The sequence below is a fragment of the Henckelia pumila genome, chromosome 1 (genome assembly GCF_033568475.1).
Source record: "Henckelia pumila isolate YLH828 chromosome 1, ASM3356847v2, whole genome shotgun sequence".
Lineage (NCBI taxonomy): Eukaryota > Viridiplantae > Streptophyta > Magnoliopsida > Lamiales > Gesneriaceae > Henckelia > Henckelia pumila.
This window is the reverse complement of record NC_133120.1, coordinates 65,526,929-65,542,131: the sequence shown is the minus strand read 5'-3', so window position 1 is coordinate 65,542,131 and position 15,203 is coordinate 65,526,929. Positions and strand designations below refer to the sequence as shown.

The 15,203-nt window shown below is 36.7% G+C and overlaps 1 non-coding gene across 1 annotated transcript; it reads left to right on the top strand.

Moving 5' to 3' along the window:
- Positions 1 to 578: 578 nt before the first annotated feature.
- On the top strand, positions 579 to 685 carry LOC140876753 (small nucleolar RNA R71). The gene has a single exon (XR_012148988.1). It is a non-coding gene; the product is annotated as a small nucleolar RNA R71 (small nucleolar RNA).
- Positions 686 to 15,203: the final 14,518 nt, after the last annotated feature.

Sequence of the window (15,203 nt, the reverse complement as noted above, 5' to 3'; positions counted from 1 at the left end):
TACTTTCATTTCTCTTAAATCTTGTGGATGATTCTGCAATAAAATTACTCACCAAATCTTCCAACGATGCCTTACCTTCACCATTCTGAGTATTGAACTCCGGTGGAGGATTCAACACATTCTTATTGTTTGCATAGGAAAAATTCTCATGATTACGCAAACTAGGATGATACTGATTGGGTACAGGATTACCTCGATAATTGTTGTAATTCATGTTGTTCACATAATGAGCTTGCTCCACACTCTCAAATCCATCAGCAGAATTTACGGCAGTCGCCAGCGATGCTGTCTCATTAGAACTTTGATTCCCTCTGGTCAGTGCAGCCAACTTTGTAGAAATAGTATCCATCTGAGCAGTCAAAGCAGTGAATGCATCAACCTCATGAATTCCAGCAGTATTCCTTATTGCAGATCTCTTACTCGGCCACTGATAACTGTTAACAGTCATTTGCTCAAGCATCTCATAAGCCTGTTCAAGAAATTTAGAAAATATTGAACCTCTAGCTGCAGCATCCACAGAAATACGAGTTGACCCATTCAAACCATTGTAGAATAACTCAATCTGTTCCCAGTCCGGAAAATTATGGTTTGGACACTTCCTAAGAAACTCCTTGTACCGCTCCCAGGCTTCATACAATTGCTCAAAATCTTGTTGTTTGAATGTAGTGATCTCTATTTTCAATTGAGCAGACTTAGCAGGTGGGAAATACTTAGCCAGAAATTTGGAAGCCATATCATCCCATGTAGTGATACTCCCAAGAGGTAGTGATTGCAACCAACTACGAGCATTGTCCCTAATAGAGACCGGGAACAATCGTAGTCTGATGGTGTCCTCAGTAACACCATGAATCTTCACTGTGTCAGCAATTTCCAAAAAAGTATGCAGGTGCAAATTTGGATCTTCAGTAGCTGCACCCTTAAACTGATTCTGCTGCACCATATTAATCAGAGCTGGCTTCAACTCAAAATTATTCGCCGTGATGTTCTGCCGAGCTATCCTAGAATAATGAGTAGTGATCACCGGTCGAAAGTGATCTCTGATCGGCACCGGAGCATTATTGGCAACTCTTTCCCTTTCTTCAGTCATTTGTTGCAACTCTTCTCTTCTAGCTTTTCTCAAAGCTTTAGCAGTTTTCTCGATTTCCGAATCAAAGAGCAGTAAGTCGTAACTTTGGCTTTTTTGCATAAGCTGCATAGACAGGAAAGATTTAAAATTAGAACCAACAAAATAAAATAAAATGCTCTAAATCAAAATTAAGACCAATTAGCACAATCTAATATAAATCAAATAAAATTCATTCCCCGGCAACGGCGCCAAAAACTTGTTGCGTGTTTTTCGCTCGCAAGCGCATGATGTCAAGTTATAATATAGGATTTAAGACCAAGTCGATCCCACGGAGAATGAATAAATGATATTATATCAAATATTTTCAACTAATAAAATCTTAATCCTATGTAGAGCTACGAGAATGGTTTGATTTTTATAAAACTAAAATTTGCAAGAAACAAAACTAAATAACCACGAGTTCACGAGAGAAAAATTAAATATGCAAAAAATGCTAGAGGTTCGACTTCACTTGACTGTTCACCAAAATTTATTTCTAATGATTGTTCAATTATCAATTCTTCTAGTTTATTAGCCAAGAATCTCTATTATTTTCTACTACCTCTCTCGAGTGTCAAGCGAAAATTCGTATACAATAACAAACTCAATATCTCTATCAAAGTTCAATTATTAAATCCGGTAAATAGCACAAGAATTCTTTTAATGACTTCTATGGAGTTATATGCCTCTCGAACAATATAAACACCAAAGATGTATTTTCCTATGTCGTATTCAAAATCTCCTCTCTCGAGTGATAGATTCTAAATAAAATATCATTCAATCTATGGCCAGTAAATTGAAAGCATTAAAATCAGGAAAACACAAATAAACTGTGCGAAGAATTCAAATATATAAATCAAAATATCTCAATCATGGTTTCCAGTCAAGATCCGTCTACCTCTAGACTAAGAAATTAGTTCATAACAAATTCAAAGATCAAACAAAACTTTTTCTTCAAATAATCCATCAAACTAGAAAAATAGAGTTTAAAGGAAAACTAGAACGAAGTAAAATTAAGCTTTTCCGTCGCTGGATACCGCCGTCTTCTGTCTTCGTATCAAATTCTCGAGCTCTTGTGCACTTCAAAACTCTCAATAGCCGTCTCTATGCTCTTAAAACTCTGTAAACCCTTGTATCTTCCAGAATAAGTCATAAAATCCCTTTTAAAACTCGATTAAAGACTTTCCATATTTTTGGAGGCTGCGCAGCGCTGGAGCGCTAATAATTTGGCGCTGGGGCACTCAAGTTTCGTATTTTATTTTTCAATGATGGACATCTAGTGCTGGAGCGCTCAAAAGACGGCGCTAAGGTGCTCTGGACATGAATTTATGGGCGCTGAAGCGCTGGAAAACTAGAGCTGGGGCGCTACTTGTTCTTTCATTTCACCATCTGCGCAGCATTTTTGTAAAAATCATAATTTAAGTTCTAGCCGTCGGATCAAGCTGAAATTTTGACAGAAACTTTAAAACATCCTAAACTTAAATTTGAATGGTAGAGATCGGATTTAGATTTCTGTAACATTCCCAGTAATTTTCTGAAGTTTGCTGTCCCGTAATTCGGCTTTCCGCTTCTTCTTGCTACTTTTCTTCAAATCCTTGCAAATCACAAAAACAATAACAAATACGCATAATATTCACTCGATACATCACAAAATTCAAGTCAAATCATATATAAATTAAGTGCATAAAATGCACTTATCAGGTTAACACATTGATATCTAATTAAACTTCAAAATTTGGGAAGAACGCGATGAACTCCTTGAATCGCGCCTTGAAATTTGTTATCTTGAATTTGATGAAGAACACGATCTTCTTGAATTTGATTTATTTGTTGAAGAACACGAACTTCTTGAATTTTATGAAGAACGCGATCTTCTTGAATTTGATTTGTTTGATGAAGAACATGAACTTCTTGAATTTGATGAAGAACACGATCTTCTTGAATTTGATTTGCCTGATGAAGAAAATGAACTTCTTGAATTTGATGAATAACAAGATCTTCTTGAATTTGATTTTTTTGATGAAGAACACGAACTTTTTTGAATTTGATGACGAACACGATCTTCTTGAATTTGAATGAATTTAAATATATTTGAAGAAGAACGCAATTAATCCCTTGAATCACGCCTTGATCTTCTCGAATTTTATGTACTTGAAGAATAACGCCTTGAACTTCTCTTGATTTCTTTGAATTTCTTGAATTTGACTTGAGAGAAATGTCTTGAATTCTTTTATTCCTCTGCTTTTTTGTCTTCTGTATTGTGTTTTATTCTTGGTCATCTGTCCCCTATTTATAGCTGAAGGATGCATATTCCTACCATTTTGATTTTATGAGATGTCGCAATTTGATTGGCTCCTCATGATTCATTTGTTGATTATCTTCCATTAATCACTAGATTTGATTTTTAATACTAAAAATATTAGTATTTTCTTCTATTTGATGCAAGATTTGATCTCAAATACTAAAAATATTAGTAGTCTCTTCCAATTTGTGCAAGATGCAATCTTGATTTAAAAATATTTATTTAATCACAAAATATATTAAAATATCAATTAATTAACTATTTATTTTTTTAGAAATTTAATCTTCCCAAAAATAGCTAATTGTTTTATTGATATTTAATTATTTCGTAATTGTCATATTTGAAGGTTGACAAATTTAATTGTCTACACCCCTATTTATAGAAAAAATTCCTGGTCAAGTTCGGATCCTCCGAACTCGAGTTCAGATCGTCTGATCCAGCTCATTGCCTGCATGAAAAACACGTCAATTTCGGACCGTCTGATCGCCACTTCGGATTGTCCGAAGTGTTCAAAGTCCAACACTTGTCAACATCCATGGCTAAATAATCCTGCCTGCTTAGCATAAGGGAGTTCGGACCGTCCGATCATGGGTTCGGACCGTCCGATCATGGGTTCGGATCATCCGAACGGGCCTTAACTCCGAAATCAACAAGCCCTCTTTGGAGCCCCCGGACTGCTGAGTTCGGATCATCTGAAGTCCACTTCGGACCGTCCGAACTGGCCCAAACTTTGGAAGCCCAATTCAAAATTCTGAAGTCCGATTAATCTCTGGAATTGGTTAAATACTAACCCTTATCACGTTTAACATATTATTATCTTAAAATGAAATCTGGGTTACTACAAAATATGGAGTAGGGTATAGTTTAATTAAGGCTTTTAGAGCCTAGTATGTGATGTTTGGCTTGCTAGGTAATGCATGGTTATTTATGGTATAGTGTCGCATGGTAGGCTTGGATCTAGAGGGGGAGCTTCTAGAAAATGCCTTAGAAAGGTACGGAAGTATTATTCAAGATATTCAGATCGAGTATGTATGTATTATGTGTTTGCATGGATTATGTGATTTCATGTTTTATATGCCTTTATATACAGCATGTCATGACTGTATGTTGCATACATGATCATATTGAGCCTTTACCTTAGAGGTATCCTGTAGTAGGGTGCTCACCCTACCAGTTTGTGGATAGTTGGATACGTAAGTTTTGTGTCAGGTCACCATGATGGTTGGACACATGTACTAGTATCAGGTCACCATTATCCACTGGGTATATGAGCCACCTCCTGAGGCAACGGCGCAGCGTGCTATATACCCTGGGCCCGGTCTATGAGCTCGTTTCTTAACCTGAGTGTCTTGGTACCGAGTTCATTTGCATTCATGCGCATATAATAGTGTATACCCATACTCTCGTACTGAGCATATTAGGCTCACTTTCAATTTTTTTTTGGCTGGATTCTCCATTCCATGGGGCAGTTTCAGGTAATCCTCCTGGGGACAGGGAGGTTAGGTGATGACCAAGGCTGGATAGCACGGTTGACCACTGAGTTTTTTTTTACCTGGTATTTTTCTTATTTAAGATTCCGCGTTTACTCTGATTAGGATTATTAAATTTTTAATTGCATGCTTAAGCTTTTGATTAGTAGGTGATCATGGTGCGGGTCACTACATTTATAGTATCAGAGCATGCAATAAGATTCTTTGGAACATAGTATTATTTTTTGGTTATCCTTTGTAGGATTGCGAGTTGGATTCAATGACGATAGCAGTATCAGGAATTGGAATAGCAAGGTGTTTAGGCTTTTCCAAGATCGTCATTGCCAAGGTTGGCATCAGAGGGTTGTATTGGTATTCAACGGGATTGAATTGTCAGATGCCTGCAAACTTGGTATTTGAGTGGTGCTTTTGTTACGTTAAGCAAGTTTTATTTGACCAATGATTGTGGTCCAGATGAGAGTGTTGCTTAGTGATAATGGATTCATCAGAGACTCAGGGATGAGTTATGCCAGGATGCTAATGATTGTCGAGTTCCGAGATGGTATAGTAAGTGCGACCTTATGCCGGTGTACTCTAGAAAGATTGTTCTGTTCCAGTGTGGCATTTTAGGAAGACTTATCTCAGTCTCGATGTATGCACAGTCATAGAAATGGGGGAGAACCAGGAGGTTTAACCAGTATTGTCTGATTCTATCAAAGGTATAATTAGTGATCAGGGTCTTGATTACTAGATGAACATGAAATTATAAGTGATGAATTTACTTAGGTAAGTTTCCCTGTAATAATTGAAATTTAATTGATGGGTTGTCAAGCAAAGAACTTATACTGGGAGACGTGAGCTGTGATCAAATGCTAGACATGCGGGGGTATATTTCCAATGATATTCTGGAAGTTTTTTTTTAATTCAGAAGGGGATGGAAAATTTACTCAGTCTAGAGATCATTGCAACAGTTATGTTAAGTATAAATTGGTGTCAGTTTGATAACCTTGAAAATATATTTGATCTTTTTGATAGAACTGTGATGGGAGAAATGTTTCCTGACTAGGAAAATTTTTCATTAGAAGAGTTGAGATCTATCAGATGATTGATCTTGTTAGCGGTTTGACGGATGTCATGAACCTGCTAAGTTACAGCATGAATTCGACAGTATGAGAATTCACTTGGATAGTAAAAGTTGAGCACTTAGGTGTTAATGTTTGCTTTAAAATAGTAAGTTAACTGGTGCAAGTTTAGTACCCAGTGTCTATTTGTGACTATCATCTGAGTTAGTCTGAGATAGACGTAATTGTTTCCAAGGATTATGCTAGTTAGGCTTTTGGATTTTCTTCTGCTTAAGGAGAGTTGATAAGAAGTTTTACTTCTAATTTATCTGAGGTAAATACAGATGATTTAACCCCGTGATGGGGAAGGTAAATGTTCTTTGTAGAAAAGAATGATTGGAATTGATCATTACTTGGTGATAAGGAACTGATAGGATGAGTACAGTACTCAGATATTCAATTCTCAGAAACGTTTCTACAATAAATCTGGGATTTTATTGCCCAAAATTGATCAAGCAAGTGTTTGAATTTCAAACGGTACTAACAGGATAACATCAAGTGTTTAGACATGGAAAATGACAGCAATTGATATCTAAGTTTACCAAGTCTAGCGGGATTGTTGTCACTGATTTTTCGAAATGTCTATTGATGCGTTAGACCATTGATATGTTAGATTCGATGGGATCGGGTCAGGAGATTTGCTAGATGTATTGAATTAAGGACTTTGCCAAGAGGGATGAAACAGTTTGTTCATCTAGTAGCGCAAGTCAGAATTCAACAAGAAAGTTATTATTATCTGTGGCAGGATAATCAATATTCTCATTTTCAGGTATTATATCAGGTTATGAGATAGATGTAATTATATTAGTACTAGAGATTGTACTAATAGACTTTTGAGTCAACAAAATATCGATATTTCCAAGAAAAGAACCTGGAGGGTTCATAAAATCAGAAATTGTGGGCAACGACATTGTCACAGGTGTTATGAAAAATGTTAGTCATTAATTATGAGAATCCTTTCGGTATACAAGGATATGCGTACAAGGTTCTGATGGAAAGGAATGAAGAGAAGTGTGTATCAGTATGTTTCTAGATATTTGGTGTGTCAGTAGGTCAAGGCATAACACCGACAACCTGGAGGGTTGCTTCAAAGTTTACCTATTCCTGAGTGGAAATGGGAGTTGATCGCGATGGACTTCGTGACCCATTTACCGGTGATCTCAAGTAATTTTGATGCTATCTGGGTTGTGGTGGACCGACTCAACAAGTCAGCACATTTCATTCCTTATAACCGGGACTACAGTTTTGACAAGATGACGCATTTGTACATCCAGGATATTGTTCGATTGCACGGAGTGCCTGTGAGCATAGTCAGCGATCAAGACCCCAGGTTTACTTCTAGGTTCTGGGGGAGCCTTCAGCGCGCTATGGGTACTACTCTCAGTTTGAGTACAACATATCACCCAGAGACTGATGGGCAGTCAGAGCGATTCGTATTCTTGAAGACATGTTGCGAGCATGTTCTATGTATTTTGGTCCAGCTTGGAAAGATAAGTTGTCATTGATTGAGTTCGTGTACAACAACAGTTACCATCGCAGTATTGGGATGGCTCCGTTTGAGTCGTTGTACGGGCAACGATGTCGTACTCCACTGTTCTGGGAGGAAGTGGGGGAGTGGCAGGTAGAAGGGCCAGAGTTAGTCCAGCAGGCTGTTGATATTTTTGGATAGATTAGGAAGCGTATTAAGACTGCACAGGATCGATAAGCTAGCTATGTGAATGTTAAGCGCAGGCCTTTGCAGAGGTGGGTGAGAAAGTGTTTCTGAAAGTCTCACCATTTCGCAGGATCTTGAAATTCGGTTATCTCCTAGGTTCATTGGTCCATTTGAGATTTTGGAGAGTGTTGGAGATCTGGCTTACAGGTTGGCGTTACCGCCGTATTTTTCAAGTATCCATGACATGTTCCATGTTTCAATGTTGCGACGGTATGTAGCAGATGAGTTTCAGATTTTACAGCCGTCTGAATTATAGTTGGATGCATATTTGATGTACGTGGAGAAACCTTTGCGTATCATAGGTCATAAGGATAAGGTATTATGCAACAAGATCATTCCTCTTGTTCTAGTTCAGTGGCAGCGCCGAGGCACTAAGGAAGCCACTTGGGAACTTGAGAGTCGTATGCATACAGATTACCCAGAGTTGTTTTGAATTGTATTTCCAATTATATCTTGTAAAATATTCAGTTTGAATAAAAGATGTTTATTTAGTAGTTTACTGCATTCAGTACTTAAGATTATTCGAGGACGAAATATCTTAAGTAGGGGGAGAATGTAGTAGCCCGGTTCCCTTTTACAAGATTAAAGGACTTAAAAGTAATTAAGGAATGAATTAAAAGAATAAATTGTAATTTGAACTCAGATAGGATCGGAGCATCCGATCCAAGAACGGAGCGTCCGAACCCAACCAATGAGGTGTCAAGTTTGGGCTGACACATGGCGGAGATTGGAGCGTCCGATCTAGGATCGGAGAGTTCGATGTGTTGGCGGGGCAGGTGTCAACGAGATCATGCCACATGGCAGAATATGCAGGATCGGAGCGTCCGATCGTTCTGAATTCCTCATTTTTAGATGCAATTTATCCTCTCCTTGGCCCATGTTAGCTCGATTTTAAGAGCTATTGGGTACTCTTATTTTAAGAGTTGGATTAGGTAGTATTATTTATATAGAGGACAGTGTCCGAAGTAGTATCCAGGCGGCGAAGCTCTGGCAAGGCATCCAGGAGTCGTAGCTATGCTATGCCCAGTTTTTGGAGCATGCAACATCAGCGGGCTGACGACGAGCGTTGGTATGGCTTTGGTTCCCTATAGTAAACAGGGAGTAGGCTATAGTTTAATTAAGGCTTTTAGAGCCTAGTAGGTGATGTTTGGCATGGGTAATGCATGGTTATTTATTGTATAGTGCTGCATGGTAGGCTTGGATCTAGAGGGTGAGCTTCTAGGATCTGCCTTAGAAAGGTACGGAAGTATTATTCGAGATATCCATATTGAGTATGCATGTATTATGTGTTTGCTTGGATTATGTGATTGCATGTTTTATATGCCTTTATATACAGCATTCCATGACTGTATGTTGCATACATGAGCATATTGAGACTTTACCTTAGAGGTATCCTGTAGTAGGGTGCTCACACTACGAGTTTGTGGATAGTTGGATACGTAAGTCTTGTGTTAGGTCACCGTGATGGTTGGACACATGTACTAGTATCAGGTCACCATTATCCACTGGGTATATGAGCCACCTCCTGAGGCGACGACGCAGCGTGCTATATACCCTGGGCCCAGTCTATGAGCTCATTTCTTGACCTGAGTGTCTTGGTACCCAGTTTATTTGCATTCATTCGCATATAATAGTGTGTACTCATACTCTCGTACTGAGCATGTTAGGCTCACTTCCGGTTATTTTGTTGGCTGGATGCTCTATTCCATGGGGTAGTTGCAGGTAGTCCTCCTGGGGACAGGGAGGTTAGGTGATGACCAAGACTGGATAGCAGGGTTGAACACTGAGTTTTGTTTACCTGGTATTTGTCTTATTTAAGATTCCATGTTTACTCTGATTAGGATTATTAAATGTTTAATTGCATGCTTAAGTTTCTAATTAGTAGGTGATCACGGTGCGGGTAACTACAAAATATTTTTGGAGAATTACACGAGGCAAGAGTTTGACTTTTTTTTCATTAAAACGTTATGGCCCCGCATTGGTGCTTACGGCTATTGGCAGTACGCTTCCCAAGATACAACAACTATCGACTTTAAAATAGTAGCACTACAAATTTTAAATTCACACGAACTTTGAAATATTTGGAACACTATGAATTTGAATTTTAATTGTTCAACTTAAAAATCCAAATCCAAGATTTTATGTCTTGAAAAATTTGGATCTAAGGGTTTTGCTTAAAATTCGAAACAACTTTCGAATTTAATTCTAAAGATCGAATTTAAGTGCAAAAAGTTTAGAAAACCCGAACCATGATTTTAAGTCTTGTAATTCAGATTTTAAGCGCTAAAATCTTAAAAATTTGCAGAAGAATTAAACAAGAGAGAAGAAAAAAGAGAAGAGAAGACAAGACAAGAGAAAATTGGTGTGTTCAATGCAAATGAAGAGGACCCAATTTATAGATATTGAAAGGCTATGATAAAAAGACACAACTCTTAAGGAATTGGCATGATTCTTTATGAAATGGTGCAAGAACCTCTTCATATTACATCAAATGGTGAAATCCCATTTGCACTTGTAGGAGCCCGATTATAGTTTACAAGATTATATGGTTAAACATGTTTAGAATTAATAAAAAATTATTAAAAGATTTTAATTATATCAAACAGACCAAGAAATCGGATCCAGAATGACCAAAAATGGTTAATGGGCTTATTTAGGCTCGGGTGGTTCGAAAGGTCCGAACTCAAGCCCTATGGGGATCGGATGGTCTGAAGAGATCGGAACCAGCAAAGGAGTTTGGAAGCTACGGCACGTTAGGAACTTCCAAAGTGTGATCGGAGCTTCCGATCATATTTAGGCCATGCGTATTTTGACGAGTCATTGACGTTTGAAAATGTAGCTGCATGCATGGGATCGTAACTTCCAAAGTAGGGATCGAAGCTTCCGATCGTGGAAGTTCGATGTGGCATGCATGTGGAGATCAGAACGTTCGATCGGGAGTTCGGAGTTTCCGATCTCCGTCTATAAATATGGGGTCCGAGATTCAATTTTGTACACAAAAATTACTTTCTCTCTCTCGTGTCCTGAGTAGTCTTGAGGGTTTCCAGCCTTCTTTATCAAGCAGCTGGCCTTGGAGAGGTATTTTCGGGGTCGTAGCAGAGTTGTGCCCAAGTTTTGGGGCTATCGACATTAGCAGGATGACGACGGACGTAGTGAAGGACTGTATATGTTGGGACATCTAGGACAAATATTAAGGTACTAAAGTATTGTTCGAGATAACCTGATTGACTATGCATGTATTATGTGTTGCATTATTTATATGACATGATTTTATCTGCATATATTATGTCACGTTATTATGTCTTATGCATGATCATCTTGAGCTTGCATCCTTGTAATATCCTGTAGTAGGGTTTTTACCCTATCCTGTTATTGGATGGTTGGACACGTAGATTCGTGATCAGGTCACTTATATCCACTGTCGGTTATGTGAGCCACCTCCTGGTGCAACGGCGTAGAGTGCTACATATCTAGGGTCCGAGTCTGTTCTTGACCAGATATTCTTGACCTCGAGTCTTGGTAACTCGTACACTTGCATTCATGCTCATATAGTATTTTTATAACTCATACTCTTGTACTGAGCGCAGTTCGCTCACGTCCATGTTTCTATGTTTCTTGGACACCCCATTCGACAGGGCAGTTGTAGGTAGTTTTCTCGGGGATTTTGAGATTAGGTGGTGACCAAGGCAGAATTGCAGTGTTAGTCACTAGGTTTTATTTCATTTGTAATAAAGTTAATTCGATTGGATTGTATTATTTTGGGTTTATTTACCGGTTGTATTCTGTCGGTTCAGTAATAGGAATTGTTTCCGCAGTTACTCTGATTATGTTTATTACAGTTTAATTGTATGCTTAAGTTTATGACTAGTAGGTGATCATGATGCGGGTCACTAAATTTATGGTATCAGAGCATGTAATAGGATTCTTTAGGACATAGTATTGACATTTGGGTTATCCTTGTAGATTACAAATTGGATTTGATGATGATAGCAGTAACAGGAGTTGAAATAAAAAGACACTGAGGCTTTTCCAAGATCGTCATCATCAATATTTGCATCAGAAACTCGCCTTATGTGGATCCCATCAAGATTGAGATGGAAGGGACGATCCAGTTTTGAAATCCAGGTACTTCTCAAGGTTGGTTGAGCGCATGAGACGCTATGGTCCATCCAGCTTTGACCAAAGAAGATATCCCTGAAGATTCTCCACTAGTATTTGGAGAGATTGTCATAGGAATCTTGTCTCATCTACCAGATAAGGAACCCAACAATATTGGAAGGATCAGATAGATTAGCAAGATCTTTTAGATCTTGTGAGGAAGAGGGTCCAACATCAGTCTATGGAGACCTTTGACTGAAGACAAACGGAAACCTCACGTTCAAGATCAGTAGACGGAATGAAAGATTTCAGCACTTAGTCAGATTGTAATTTTTGTATCAAGATTTGATGTAAAAAGTATTTTGGTAGCAAGTATTGAATCATTTGATGTATTTGTTAATAATATCATTGTACATCTTTCGGTGTGATTTGATTTGGATCTAAATTACTCGGATTTGTATTAAGAATTGTATAGCACTTGGGCTTATCTAATTGTATTGGATGTTCTGTTTTGTTCTGTTTTGGTACTGTAATAAGTTGTACTGAATTTGGTTTTGGGATTAAATGAATTCAGATTTGGAAGAACTAAACATGTCGGATACTTATAATAAAATTACTCAATAAACGTATGAGTCACAATTGTTGAGTTTCCCTCAATCAATTACTTGTATTGGATGTTCTGTTTTGGTATTGTAATAAGTTGTACTGAATTTGGTTTTAGGATTAAATCAATTCAGAGTTGGATTATTCTACATAATTTATTGAGGAAAACTCAACAATTGTGACTCATAACTTTATTGAGTAATTTGATTATAAGTATCCGACATGTTTAGTTCTATGTGTTTTCCTGGGTAAATTGATTGACCTTGAAGTTTGTGCCAGAGATGATGTGTTTCATCAAGGGCATGATTCATATCAGTATGTTTGATTTGAGCTGAGCAGTTTTCTTAGATCAGATGATTCAGTTTGGATTTTGCTAAGAAAGTTTTCAAGTGATGATAGGTTTCATCAGTACAAATAAAGGATTATACCAAGTACTGTTAACTGTGAGAACTATTAACTAGACGAAAAGGAAGCGCAACCCTTTACCAGCATTACTCTGGAAACCTTTCATGTTTTGGGGGGAGGGTGTGTTTGGGGGAGGCTACCTTAGTTTAGTGGTACTGCAACAGTCACAGAGGTGTTTTGGCAGTTGGATTCTTTTGTAAGGAATAAGGATTATATCGTCTGAATTCGTCAGAGATACAATTTGAAATTTTTTTTGTTGTCAAAATAGTCTGAAAATTGATATTCCTCGACGAGTGATCATTCTGAACAGATAAGCTATGCATTTGTCATGTAACTAGATGGAGAAATTTAGTATGTGGACAGATTAATACCAGAGATCATTTAGATTGTCGTCTGACGAGATATGGAATGATTTATTCTTGTGATAGATTGTCCAAGGTAGTAGATGATTCTTTGATTGGAATTAGTACAAGGCTTAGTATGCGATTTAATGTTCATTTTTGATTGGACAGGAACAGCTTCGTTAATAGAATCCAGACTGGTACAGAATCGGTGCCAGTGATTACTATTGGTTATTGTCTGACTATGTCAGAGATAGGCGAAATGAACTTAGTAATGGGAGTTTGTTTATCAACTGTGTAAGTTCTTAGTGATTGGGAACTGATTAGTGATTGTTTAAAATTGATTAATCCTTTCAGGCTAAGCGTGAGCCACAAAGGATCAATATCAGGAGATGATACCATCAATTCCGATGAGTATAAATTTGTAGTTAGGTAATGGGATATTGTGGATCATGAGGTAAATATGATAGTTCTGTAAGCCTCTCGTGCTTAGTACTTAGCCAGTTAATGCTACTTCAAAATAATGTTTAGATTCACATGGATTGTTCATTTTCTGATATGTGGGATCTATTGGAAATGCTTATGCTAAAGATTTCAAAATTTTCTTCTACCTAAGGAGAATAGTTGGGATTCAACTCTTGTTGACATGAGAATGTTAACCCTAGTTTTATATAGTCTGGAAATTGTCAGTAATAAGATGAACGGATCAGTATGGTCAGAAATTTTGTGGTCAAACAGTTTGATTTTAGTCAGCCATGAATGTGACTCAGTTGGAATGTGTTCCTAAGAAAATTTGTTTCAAGACACAGATAGTGGAAACCAGTATCAGACAAATTAAGTATTTCCTTAATAGAAAAGGTTGACTCGATTTTGTACCTAGCTTGGTACCAGAGGTTGTCAACCCATTAATCTGAGACTAGACTAGATAATTGATACGAGCTTATCATAGAATGTCAATTTCGAGGAAAGGTATATAGAACATAGTACTCAGGAATTTTTGCATTCTTTTGAGATTATCATCGACAGGTTTTGATCTAGCAGGATAACATCAAGTGATTAGTTATAGGAAAAGGACAGTAGCTGAGACCTATAGTTTTCGGGTCTGGCAGGAATATTGTAGCACCTAAAATCCAATCTACTAAATCACATGCATTAAATTTAATAAATATTAGGATTATTATTTTTATGTTTAATTGATTTAAATTATTTATTTGAATTATGTGCTAATAAAATATTAATTATCTATTCAAATGATTTTATGGTACTAAAGATTAAATTAATGTTTTTAATTGCTTAAGTATACTTGTCTAAATGATTTTATTGTGCAATTTAAATTGTTTTAAATATTTTAATTGTTTAAGCTTGCATATTTAAATGATTTTAATTGTTTAGTCTATTCATTTAAATGATTTTAATTGTTTATCTTGTTTATTTAAATAATTTTGATTGTCCAACTTATTTATGTTATTTTAAATAACTTAAGTTAGCGGTTAGTTATTTTAAATTATTTTAAATGTCTAGCTCATTTATTTTCAATGCTTTTAACTGTCCAAGTTGTTTTAAAGGTTTTTCTTCCATTTGTGTATTTATTTAAATTACTTTTAAACGTTCGTCTAGTTTGTTTAAATTATTTTAATATCTTTGTTTAATATTTAAAAATCTTATTTATCGCTGCGACATCAAAATATTTAAAGTGTCGATTTTAATTCCTAAGTTAGTGATTAAATTCTTTCAGATTTTATTTGTTTAATTATTAAGTTAATTATTTTGGAGCTTCTTGAGTTCGATTGCTTCTGGTTTCGGCTTTCGGCGATGGTAAATTTCGGCGATAAATTCCAAGATTTTATTTCAAGAGTTATAAGTTGAGAGAAATGAGGAAATTAGATGAAAGTTTGATTTTTAGAATTTTTCGGGTGTCAAAAATCACTTTTATCGCATTCTTGAGCTTATTCTTTAACTTTTTCAAAAGTTAGAATTTTCTTAAACCCGAACTAGTAAAACCCAATTTTATACTTTAATTTGAGATTTTTTAAACTTAGGTTTTT